This window comes from Pteropus vampyrus, unplaced genomic scaffold (genome assembly GCF_000151845.1).
Source record: "Pteropus vampyrus isolate Shadow unplaced genomic scaffold, Pvam_2.0 Scaffold50, whole genome shotgun sequence".
NCBI lineage: Eukaryota > Metazoa > Chordata > Mammalia > Chiroptera > Pteropodidae > Pteropus > Pteropus vampyrus.
Window position 1 is genome coordinate 3737720 of NW_011888831.1, and position 8568 is coordinate 3746287.

General features: G+C 34.6%; 1 long non-coding RNA gene and 1 pseudogene across 1 annotated transcript in view; both read right to left on the bottom strand.

Moving 5' to 3' along the window:
- Positions 1–392: 392 nt before the first annotated feature.
- Positions 393–511, bottom strand: LOC111739524 (annotated as a pseudogene).
- A 1036-nt stretch (positions 512–1547) lies between these two features.
- LOC111739402 overlaps positions 1548–8568 on the bottom strand; it is a 54208-nt gene continuing 47187 nt past the window's right edge. The window contains exons 2-4 of the long non-coding RNA XR_002780243.1: positions 6357–6432; positions 5727–5815; positions 1548–2561 (exon numbers count right to left, since the gene is read on the bottom strand). This is a non-coding gene — a long non-coding RNA (uncharacterized LOC111739402). The remainder of the gene's footprint in view (positions 2562–5726; positions 5816–6356; positions 6433–8568) is intronic.

The following is an 8568-nucleotide window of genomic DNA, read 5'->3' on the forward strand; positions in this document are numbered from 1 at the left end:
TTTTTTTTGGAAATTACTATAGTTTTACATTTAAATCTATGATCAATTTAAAATTAATTTTTGTATAAGGTGTGAGATTTAGGTTGAGATTCTTTTTTGGACTATGGATGTCCAATTACTCCAGTATCATTTACTGAAAAGGCTATCTTTCTTCCTAAATTGTTTCTCTTCTTGTCTAATTGCTCTGGCTAGGACTTTGGATACGATGTTAAAGTAGGTGTGGTGAAAGCAGGCATCCTTGTCTTATTCCTGATCTTAATGGAAAAGCTTTCATTCTTTTACCATTGAGTATGATATGAGCTATGGGTTTTTCCTACATGGCCTTTATCATGTTGAGGAAGTTTCCTTCCATTCATAGTTTTTGCTGTTGTTGTTGTTTGTTTGTTTGTTTATACCTACAGCACCTGGTTTTCGTAGGTGGTCTCCCATCCAACTACTAACCAGGCCCGACCCTGCTTAGCTTCCGAGATCAGATGGGATCCGGCACATTCAGAGTGGCATGGCCGTAGACCTATTCATAGTTTATGGAGTGTTTTTACCATGAAAGGATATTGAATTTTGTTAAATGGTTTTTCTACATCAATTGAGATGATCATGTATTTTTTTCCCTTTATTCTAAAAAATGGTGTATTACATTTACTGATTTTAATACATTGAATCATCCCTGCCTTCTGTGAATAAATCCCACTTGGTCATGGTGTGTAATTTTTTAAATATACTTCTAAGTTGATTTGCTAGTACTTGTTGAGGATTTTTACATCAATATTCATAAGGGATATTGGTCTATAGTTTTTTATTTATCGTAGTGTCCATCTGGCTTCGTTATCAGGATAATGCTGGTCGGAAACAATGAGTTTGGAAAGGTTTTTTATGTTTGTTCACAATGTTCAAGGTTTTTAGTTGTACTTAGAAGGTACAATAGGGAAAAGTACATCTACTCCATTTTTCCAGAAATGGAGGTTGGGACAGTAGTTTTATGAAGGATATGTCACATCCCTGGTACCTGGGCACTAATGCTAGCAGCACTCCTCAGTCATTATAGCCAAAACTGCTCTGGATTGGAATTATAATTATTCTTATGTTGAGCAGTCAGGTTATTTTTAATATTTCCTTATTATATGGAACATAATGAAAATTCTTGAACACAAATCTTTGCTGCATTGACCTAGTTATTTCCTTAAGACAAGAAATATCTTATTATAATTCAGAGATTGGATTAGGATTATTAAGACAAAAACTAAGTAGGTTTTTTTAAGACACTTAATACATAAATCACTTTTTAGAAAGGTAGTGTCAGTGGTTTCACTCATCCTTATAAACACTGAGCATTATCATTGTTTTCTTTAAAAAATTATTTTATTCATTACAGAATAATCAGAAAGCAAACAAATAAACAAACAAACAAAGCAACATGAAAATAAATCCTCCTACACAGAGGCAGCTACTCTTTCCATTTTGGTATCTATCTTCCCACAATCTTTTTATTGTAGTTACATAGTTACATTTGCATATATATTTTACTTTTATAAAAATTCAATCATATTACATATGCTTTCTAATCTGCTTTTTCAATTCAACAACTTATCATAACTATGTCAATAGACAAATTTCTACATCATTTTTTAAAACAATAAACATTATCATATAGTTTCTGTGAATTTGAAAGCAGTTTAGCTGGGCAGTTCTGGCTTGGGGTCTCCCATAAGGGTGCAGACAAGATGTCACCTGGGACTGTACAACACCATTTTTAATAACTCTTGTATTAGTACTCCTCTGTTTGCAAGGAACAAATACAATTTAAAATAGCTAAGGCAAAAAAGAGGAATGTATTGGCTCATAGAGCCAACAATAGAAAGGGTAGGAGTGAAGGACTAGAACCAGAGATGTGAATTTTTCCAGGATACATTCTTTCAGCCTCTTGTCAGTGCTTTTTCCTGTGTGTCCAATTCATTCTCTCAGATTCTTTCAAATATCTGGAATGCTTAGCTAAGCTCACACTCACTGCAATTGAAAAACATTCTACTACATGGTTGTACATTAATATATGGATATTCATTATACATTAAGAACATCTACAAATCAGTAATAAAAATACAACCCGGTTTGTATATTTTCTATACTTTAAAATTTTAAAAATAGCATAGAAATGATCAATTCCTTGAAGATTAGACTTTTTTCATGAAGCTACTATACATTAGCACTTCTTTGAATAGTTCTTTGATGATGTTTTCAGTTTCTGCTGTGATCCTTGGTGTTTTAAGTTTTCATCTTGTTCGTGAGTCATTTTAAAAGATAAAGGATACTTTTCCTTCTTCATCAAGATTTTCAAATTTTTTGGCATAGAATTATATAAAATAGACTCATATTTAGAATATATCTTAGCTGGATTTTGACTGGGGATGCATCAAATATGTACATATATTTAATATTAATGGCAAAATGTTGAAGATATTACTATTAAAGTTAGGAACAAAGCACGATGTCAGCTATCACCGCTCTTAGTTACAGCTGTCCTTAAAATCCAAAGCTGATGCAATAAAACTAAATAAAATAGATAAAAACTGGGGAAGAGGAGACAAATTAATTTTTTAGAGGAATAAATGCTCATTAAAATATTAAAACAACAAAACAACATATAAAGTAAAAAGTAAACATTTCTCACTACTCTCTTAATTCCATTATTCAGAGGTAATCACCTTCAACAAAAACTTTTCTATGTATATGCAGGCATTTATATTTCTAAGTGTATATACTTGGATTTTGAAAAATAAAATTGGGATTATAATATATTATTACCCCACGAAATATTTTCTAAACTTAACAAAATAGCATGGACTGGTTTCTAAGTTGGTACTAGAGATATATTTTATTCCCTTCAATGGCTGCACAGTATTTCATTGCATAAATGTACCATAATTTAGTTATTATGAATTTTAAATTTCAAATTTTTTTGCTATTAAAAAAGGTTCTTCAATGAATATCTTTATTCATATATCTTTCTTCACTTGTGAAGGATGCAGTCTTTCACAATTGAAATCGCTAAATCAAAAGATAAGCAATTTAAAAGTTCTCACGGATACTCTTAAATTAGCCTTCAAAAATACTTACCAATTTACACTTTAAGGGTTTGAGAACATCCATTTGTCCATATTCTCACCAACAATGAAATATTATAAATTCCTTTAAGTTTTGCCCATCTGGTAAATGAAACAAAAATGAAAAGTCACTATTTGTAGATTATATTGATGTAGGGAAGAGGCATGAGAACTAAATGTCAAACCAAGCTGTATTTAGAGCCTGCCAATAATGTCCTGCCAGAACAAAGGAAGACTCTTGCTTGGATTGCTAACAAATCATTTACCCATATCATAACAGGAAAACAGAGTCTTTAAGTCATACCCTACACAAAATACGCCCAACCATTCATTCCTTATAGCCAAACCATGGGGAACCTATAAAACAATGGCTGAGATTGCTAGCATATCTTTCACACTACATATCCATATCATCAAAGGTAAACAGGTAAACAAAGTCTTTAAGCTTTAATTCATAGAAACTAAAAATGACATATAAACTGAATTCCCTGAACGCTCTGGGTCTCTCTCAGTCTCTCTTATTCTGTCTCTGAGAGGAGACCATGCTCTGTCTGTGGAGCATTATTCTTTCTCTAAGAAACTTTGCTTTCATCCCTAACTCTGGTGTGCATTTGAATTCTTTACTGTGCACAGTTAAGGACCCTCACCCTTTCTCTCTCAGTGCAGGACTTGAGTCCCCATTCTGGGGAATTGGCCCCGTCATGCATCAATATGATCACTCACCTATAAAAAAAAAATCAAGAAAATTAACTAAATTAAGTTTTGACTAAAGAGCCATGTGTAACAGAAAGCGCTTTCATACTTGGAGAAAGTAAAAATTATACTCAGAAGGGCAATTTGTCAGTATGAATCAAAAACATTAAAAATATGCATCTCTTCTAACCCAGCAATCAAAACCCAGTATTTTTTTCCTATGTAAATAAGGAAATGTACAAAAATTTGGCTACAATAATTTTTACTGAAGCATGGCTTATAGCTATGAAAACCTGAAAACATAAATGTCCAACAACAAGGGACTAGTTAAATGATGGTTCATTCATACAGTCACATATAACACATTCATAGAAGTGATATTGTAGATTAAAATTTGACAAATTAATATTCTCATATTATAGTACTCAATTTAAAAGAACACAAAATAGTATGTATAATATGATAGCAATAAAAATGTATATAAATAGTCCTAAATTACCCATCAAATTTATTTTGGTCAAATTTATTGTGTTCTAACTATAATTCTTTTTGAGGCCCAAGCCAAAACACCAATACAAATGGAAGCTGAGGACCTGATATCCCAACTGAGCTACCAGAAATAGTTGCAAATATAAAACTCAGCCATAATCCTGACAAAAGAAGAAATGCCTGTTCTGGGACCTTAAAATGAGCCTTCTTGATGAAATTAACAGCTGTTTGAATAACCTCTCTGTTTGTTTACAAAGAGCGCAAGCTCTGCCAACATATCTCAGGATTGTTTTAAGTGCCCTGAGGGACCTTGAGAACCCCATATTGCTCCTGTCATTTAGATGCTTATCTACTGGTTGGAAGAATCTAAACAAGATACTTTCAGCTAAACATTGTAGTGCCCCCAGCAAAAAGGAGGGCCAGTGTTTGCTCTGTGACAATTCTTTTTCTCAAACCATGAATCAGCCCCATTGTCCTACACGCCTCTGTGCATCATTGATTCTGCTCATCACAACAAATGGCAAAGGCAGGAACATGACAAAGAAGCTGAGACTGTGGATGAGGAAGAGAACATGAGGCCATAGTATTTAATCCTGCTTGTAAAGAGAGCGTCAGATTTCACAGGGGCTGCTTCAGAGAAATGGTTGGAAATGTGTCAGAAGGCTAATTTCACAGAGAGTATCTAATTAACAAAATAATACTTGGCAGTCGATCAGCATTTTTTTTTAATTCTAAGGTAAAGGAGTCTCCAAATGTGAATGCATAAAATTTTTCTGGGCACCATGCCAGGTCAGACTTATCCTTTCTTCCTCCACTAGCTTCCTTTTCCTTTTCACCCCCGTTTCTTTTCTTGATCCTCTTCACTGCTCCTTCCCAATTAGAAACAAATGATAGTTTAACCTGTATAAGACTCTCCGTTGTTCTCATTGTACAAGCTGATGTTCACTCACCTGGCCTAAACCTTTCAGGCAATTTATTTTATAAAGAATAAAGGGAAAATTTTTTTGTCTTCCAGTTATAATACCTATTGCCCAAAAAGTCAGCTTTCTTTTTAAATCTCCATAAGGCAGTACAAGGCCATGTCTTTCTATTCCATAACTTAATTTACCTCTATTTTATAGTTAGGACTCTTTGGTTGTAAATAAAAGAAACCCATTTGAGCTAGCTTAAGAAAAGAAAAGGGACAATTTGTAAAAGATAGAGAGGTGCTTTCACAGCACCAAAGGCCATGTCTGCTGCAAGGCCACTAAAAAGTCTAGAACCAAGAACAGTGAAGCAGGCTTGAGTCCCTTGTCTCCCTTCTTGCTTCATTCCTTTTCTCTCGGTATATCTACATCTTTCTTCACTTGTGAAGGATGCAGTCTTTCACAATTGAAATCGCTAAATCAAAAGATAAGCAATTTAAAAGTTCTCACGGATACTCTTAAATTAGCCTTCAAAAATACTTACCAATTTACACTTTTAGAGTTTGAGAACATCCATTTGTCCATATTCTCACCAACAATGAAATATTATAAATTCCTTTAAGTTTTGCCCATCTGGTAAACGAAACAAAAATGAAAAGTCACTATTTGTAGATTATATTGATGTAGGGAAGAGGCATGAGAACTAAATGTCAAACCAAGCTGTATTTAGAGCCTGTAATGTCCTGCCAGAACAAAGGAAGACTCTTGCTTGGATTGCTAACAAATCATTTATCCATATCATAACAGGAAAACAGAGTCTTTAAGTCATACCCTACACAAAATACGCCCAACCATTCATTCCTTATAGCCAAACCATGGGGAACCTATAAAACAATGGCTGAGATTGCTAGCATATCTTTCACACTACATATCCATATCATCAAAGGTAAACAGGTAAACAAAGTCTTTAAGCTTTAATTCATAGAAACTAAAAATGACATATAAACTGAATTCCCTGAACGCTCTGGGTCTCTCTCAGTCTCTCTTATTCTGTCTCTGAGAGGAGATCATGCTCTGTCTGTGGAGCATTATTCTTTCTCTAAGAAACTTTGCTTTCATCCCTAACTCTGGTGTGCATTTGAATTCTTTACTGTGCACAGTTAAGGACCCTCACCCTTTCTCTCTCAGTGCAGGACTTGAGTCCCCATTCTGGGGAATTGGCCCCGTCATGCATCAATATGATCACTCACCTATAAAAAAAAAATCAAGAAAATTAACTAAATTAAGTTTTGACTAAAGAGCCATGTGTAACAGAAAGCGCTTTCATACTTGGAGAAAGTAAAAATTATACTCAGAAGGGCAATTTGTCAGTATGAATCAAAAACATTAAAAATATGCATCTCTTCTAACCCAGCAATCAAAACCCAGTATTTTTTTCCTATGTAAATAAGGAAATGTACAAAAATTTGGCTACAATAATTTTTACTGAAGCATGGCTTATAGCTATGAAAACCTGAAAACATAAATGTCCAACAACAAGGGACTAGTTAAATGATGGTTCATTCATACAGTCACATATAACACATTCATAGAAGTGATATTGTAGATTAAAATTTGACAAATTAATATTCTCATATTATAGTACTCAATTTAAAAGAACACAAAATAGTATGTATAATATGATAGCAATAAAAATGTATATAAATAGTCCTAAATTACCCATCAAATTTATTTTGGTCAAATTTATTGTGTTCTAACTATAATTCTTTTTGAGGCCCAAGCCAAAACACCAATACAAATGGAAGCTGAGGACCTGATATCCCAACTGAGCTACCAGAAATAGTTGCAAATATAAAACTCAGCCATAATCCTGACAAAAGAAGAAATGCCTGTTCTGGGACCTTAAAATGAGCCTTCTTGATGAAATTAACAGCTGTTTGAATAACCTCTCTGTTTGTTTACAAAGAGCGCAAGCTCTGCCAACATATCTCAGGATTGTTTTAAGTGCCCTGAGGGACCTTGAGAACCCCATATTGCTCCTGTCATTTAGATGCTTATCTACTGGTTGGAAGAATCTAAACAAGATACTTTCAGCTAAACATTGTAGTGCCCCCAGCAAAAAGGAGGGCCAGTGTTTGCTCTGTGACAATTCTTTTTCTCAAACCATGAATCAGCCCCATTGTCCTACACGCCTCTGTGCATCATTGATTCTGCTCATCACAACAAATGGCAAAGGCAGGAACATGACAAAGAAGCTGAGACTGTGGATGAGGAAGAGAACATGAGGCCATAGTATTTAATCCTGCTTGTAAAGAGAGCGTCAGATTTCACAGGGGCTGCTTCAGAGAAATGGTTGGAAATGTGTCAGAAGGCTAATTTCACAGAGAGTATCTAATTAACAAAATAATACTTGGCAGTCGATCAGCATTTTTTTTTAATTCTAAGGTAAAGGAGTCTCCAAATGTGAATGCATAAAATTTTTCTGGGCACCATGCCAGGTCAGACTTATCCTTTCTTCCTCCACTAGCTTCCTTTTCCTTTTCACCCCCGTTTCTTTTCTTGATCCTCTTCACTGCTCCTTCCCAATTAGAAACAAATGATAGTTTAACCTGTATAAGACTCTCCGTTGTTCTCATTGTACAAGCTGATGTTCACTCACCTGGCCTAAACCTTTCAGGCAATTTATTTTATAAAGAATAAAGGGAAAATTTTTTTGTCTTCCAGTTATAATACCTATTGCCCAAAAAGTCAGCTTTCTTTTTAAATCTCCATAAGGCAGTACAAGGCCATGTCTTTCTATTCCATAACTTAATTTACCTCTATTTTATAGTTAGGACTCTTTGGTTGTAAATAAAAGAAACCCATTTGAGCTAGCTTAAGAAAAAAAAAGGGACAATTTGTAAAAGATAGAGAGGTGCTTTCACAGCACCAAAGGCCATGTCTGCTGCAAGGCCACTAAAAAGTCTAGAACCAAGAACAGTGAAGCAGGCTTGAGTCCCTTGTCTCCCTTCTTGCTTCATTCCTTTTCTCTCGGTATATCTACTTCTTTTTCTCCTCTAATCCACTTGACAGGCAGAATATGACTGCTGTATAACTCCCAACTCACATGTTAAAATTCGAGTCTACTGTGGACTGATGATCTGTTTCAGTTCAATCTTAAAGTCCCTAAAGAAACAATCTGATCATCAAACCTGAGCAACATGTCCACTCTGTTATAAACAGCCATGGCCAAGAAGGCAGTCAGGTGGTAGCAAATAGCTCCTAAGAGCCCACTCCAGTATGTGATATGTGGGTGTGCTTCCTCAAGAAAGTGGGGTGCCTAGTGAACTTTAGAAATGACCAAAAACATAAACTAAGTTAATGTATTGCTTTGATATTTAGACTAT